Raw genomic sequence first — 4,534 nt, forward strand, 5'->3', positions numbered from 1 at the left:
ATTTATTATGAGAGAATAAATATTATTAATATATTATGAGAATAATAAAAGGAATAATAATATTGTTATTTGATTAATATAAGTCATAAATTAATTAGAATTAATTTGGTGACTTAAAGAGATTAATTAAATAAGAGGGTATAAACTGTCAATTGTTTGATAGTTACACTTTAGGCTGTAAATCCTTCTTGGATAGGGTTGGACGATTTCTAGGGCTTAGGATAAGCCACAAATCGTCCAAGGGCTTATCATGGAAAGGATTTGGATTGCTTTGAGTAAAGATTATCCAACTAGGGTTTAAGGGTGAAACCCTAGGAGGCTTACAAGTATAAATACACCCTTGGGGCAAGGGAAATCGGCATCTATGCAAAAGCAAAGAAACCCTGACCGATTTCTTCCCTCTCCTCTCTCCTAAATCATCTTCTTGCTAGTTTGTGTTTGTAAGCCATTAGAGGAGTGACATTTGTGACTCTAAAGCTCCAAGAACAAGAAGATCAAACAAGTGTTTCAAGGTAAGCTTCTAACTCTGATTTTGTATTGTTCTTATACTCTATTAGCTATTAGAAGTCTTGGATTCAATGCATGTTTAATTAGAGAAACCTAGATCCAAGCATTAGGGTTTGTATGTGCACATAGGAATGTTCATATGGCCAAAACCCATCAGTGGTATCAGAGCCTAAATTGGTTTCTATTAATTTGATGCATGATTGTTTGTTTCTTGCTTGTAAAATTCGAATTTTGTGTTTCTGAGTCATGGACTCGGCGAGTCATGTTGGGCACTCAGCGAGTCCGAGCGTCAGGAAGAGCTAAAATCGGGATTTTTTGATATTTATCTTATGGAAACTTGCATTTATCATATTAGATCAACCCTAATCTAATTTTTTGATATATATGACTATAATCTTGATCTAATTAAAGATATTTATCAATTAATAAAATATTTAATTTCCTTATGTGATAATTAATTGATTATTTTGATTAAATTGGTAAATTATTTTGCAAGAAATCATTAAAAAAATCAAATATGGATAATTATGGAATTAATTGTTAATTAAGATTATTTGTTATTTGATCCTCCATGTTTTAAATGTTTAAAACTTGCCCTCAAGTTTTGAAATTTATGTTTTGTGATTAAAAGTTTAATTTAGACAATTTAAATTTCAAACCCTAGAATTTTACAAGTTTAAAATCCAACCCTATACTAATATAATATTACAAGATTAATATATATATATATATATATATATATATATATGTATGTATGTATAACTTAAATGCTAGTCTTACCGTTAGTAGGCCTCATTCACGAAGCCGGTCTATAAGGTGGGTATAAGGTTGCGGCCTATAAAATGGCGCTTAATGGGTGTACACTCACACCTACCGCTTGCTTGATCGGTGGAGGGTCGTTAGCCGAACGGGTAGGATAGGGCAACCTCATCCCACTACTAGAAAAATAGCCTTTTACGACGCTCATTGCGCGTCGTAAAAGGCTCAGACGACGCACAAATGCGCGTCAAGGAAGGCCCTGTCATAAAGAGAGACGACGTGCTTTTGCGCGTCGTCTATAGACGACGCGCATTTACGACGCTCATTTACGACGCACAACTACGACGCGCGTTTACGTCACGCAATGCGTATCAAGGAAGGCCCTGTCATAAAGGAAGACGATATGCATTCACGTGTCATAACCTTACGACGCGCGTGTTAATGACACGCAATGCGTATCATTAAAACCCCTGTCAAGAAAGGCCATGTCATAAACGAAGATGACACACATTTTTGCGTATCGTAAATTTAAATGCTTAAAGAAAATATTTAATATTTATTAATTTTTAAATTAAATTTTCATTTGCTGTCTCATAATAAAAATAAAATACCATATAAAAAATACAATCCATTGCATAAAAATTAATGTCATACAATTCTATTTCTTGCAATATATAAATTTGCATTCATCTAATCTAATCTACTCTGTGTTTCATACTAACAATTGAAATGAAGAATGCAACACTTGCATTTGCAGCATCTTATCTCTTTCAGCTTGAGCTTTCTTTTCCTCTTCTAACTCCAAAGCTATTCGCTTTCATCAACCCTATAAACACAACACAAAATCACTTGTCATTTTCATTCTACTTTTAAAATTAATTCTTATCAGGACATTCTGCTTTTAAACCTACCTATCTAGCAAATTTTTCAAAGAATATAATTTATAATTTTTTATGTAAAGTACATTGCTATTTCTTGAATACAAGATGTTACAAATCAAGAAGCTTACATGGACTGCTGACCACCATGAACCTGGAAGACACGAGACATCAAATAAATCAAAATTAAATTTTGATTTTTTTTGCTTTCAGTAACGATTAACATTTAACAAAAAAACAAAAGGTCAACCCACTCCCTTTGCCTCATTCCAGCTAACCCACTCCCTAGAAACAAGAAAAAAATAAAAAACTATCAACCAACATTTTACTTATATTTGAGAGGTTTTCATATTGATTTATTTATTTGTTAATAAATAGTTTACATACTACACCTATGGTATGGATTAAGTATTCAGGGGAGGATTTACTATCAAGGAAAATGTCGAGGGTAAATTGTTCACATTGGTTTGAGTCATCTGCAATCTCTTTGAATTTGAAAGTATGACTTCGTCTTGAAGCTGCATAAAATAAATATCAATGAATACAAGCTCATAAGTCATAATCACATCTATTATTGTGTGTACATTAAACTAACACTGATTGTTAAAAGAATAAAGGTTTTGACATGTGTTTTGATTAAGAATGTAGTCATATCAAATACCTTCAAGCGCTCAGAAAGATCTTTGAAACCCTTAACAAGTTGGGGCCAAAGGCGTTCACGGTTGGAACTTTCCATATCTTCTAGCTTTTCCATTGCATCTGCCCACATTATATTGTATTCAGATCAACATTCACTACTAGAAAACATGAAATAGAGTACGGTTGTTTTGGGGTATAGAATACGGGAAAATGGTGGTATTCTAAAGGGGGTGTATTAGATTTGATCACATAATAGAGTACAGTTCTTTAACCGTACTCTATCTCTCTCCATACCATATATAGTACCACATATAATACAGTTATTCAGAACCGTATTATATTCCATATATAATCTCCTCCCACATATAATACACCCATTTAGAATCGTAATATATGTATATATAATTAAACCAATGGAAGTACACATTGTTAACAAAGGCATCCATTTCATTGATGAGGCAGATGAAAAATATATTCAAAAGCAGGAATAAAATGAATCAATTTGAAATGCTTTTTTCCTATTACAGTTTTCCTAACTTGATCATATCCTCTACCATCATCAGTCTCCACAAATCTACATAAATAAATAAAATAAAATAAGACTTACTTATATTGTTAAACAAAACAAGAAAAAAGCAGCTGATTACTGATTACCTGAAATATGATAGTTTGTACATAAGGGGGTTTAGCATGGTTGGAGTCGCCTGTGAACCAATTTGGTATTGACCTGATAAGAAATAACAATGAAATAGAAGTAATTTATTAGAATAGATAAACAAAAATGAAATAGAAGAAATAACAATGAAATAGAAGTAATTTATTTTCCATTTTTTAAAACTACAATGCCCTAATTAGAAACTATTTGAAAGTACAATGCTATAACTAATTAAAAAAATGAAAGTACATTACTTGAAGTACGTAAACATACAAGATAATCAGGATCCTTCATATGTGGGAAGATGCCTCCTCCTATACACACCCATTCATAGGAACTTTTTTATATCATCACTAGAGTATCCCACGACACCTGACAATGATGAAAACTTCAAATAATTAATTTGTTATTTTCAATTCTTTATTATTATTTAAAAATAAAAAATAAAACTAGACATCCAAACAGTTGAAAAATTCTCAAGCAGCTTTTTCGGGTGCTGACATGGTAGTACCAACAGTATCAATGTGTGTTGTTCCATGTTGTATTATCAACTATAACTGCCCTGCTAGCCATTGCTGTTGTTTGGTAACATCAAGTGTGTGTGTGTGTGTGTGTGTGTGAATGAGTGCATTAAGTCCTAAGTCCTAAGCATGGTTAAGACCTTATATAAATGTTGATTGAATACAGTGAGTTACTTACTTTATCATCTACTTCAGTGTTATGGCTTAACCATGCGTAAGCCTCTCTGAAATCATCAAAAACATGAAGACCTTCAGGTGGATGAGAAGTGAGCACAATTTGAAGAGCTGAATATGCTTCTGTTGCATCCTGCACACTATGAACCTAAACAAAGGGTAAAATCATCATTTACTTTGTCATTCAGATGGTTCATTAGGTGCAAATCAGAAAAAGTCCTTGTACACACGACAGACACCATGCATCACTTAATGGAAAAGAAAGAAACAAACCCTAATCTGGTAAGCTATGCATGTTTTACTTGATTAAAAAAATCTACTTTAATGGAAGAAAGTATGGTTACCACATAGAAGGCACCCATCAACACAGTTAAGAAAAGAGCAAATCGATGTGTCAACAT

The 4,534-nt window shown here is 32.6% G+C and overlaps 1 pseudogene; it reads right to left on the reverse strand.

The window, feature by feature from the left end:
- Positions 1-3,230: 3,230 nt before the first annotated feature.
- On the reverse strand, positions 3,231-4,534 carry LOC128127932 (dolichyl-diphosphooligosaccharide--protein glycosyltransferase subunit STT3A-like; annotated as a pseudogene).

Source organism: Lactuca sativa, chromosome 8, assembly GCF_002870075.4.
Source record: "Lactuca sativa cultivar Salinas chromosome 8, Lsat_Salinas_v11, whole genome shotgun sequence".
Lineage (NCBI taxonomy): Eukaryota > Viridiplantae > Streptophyta > Magnoliopsida > Asterales > Asteraceae > Lactuca > Lactuca sativa.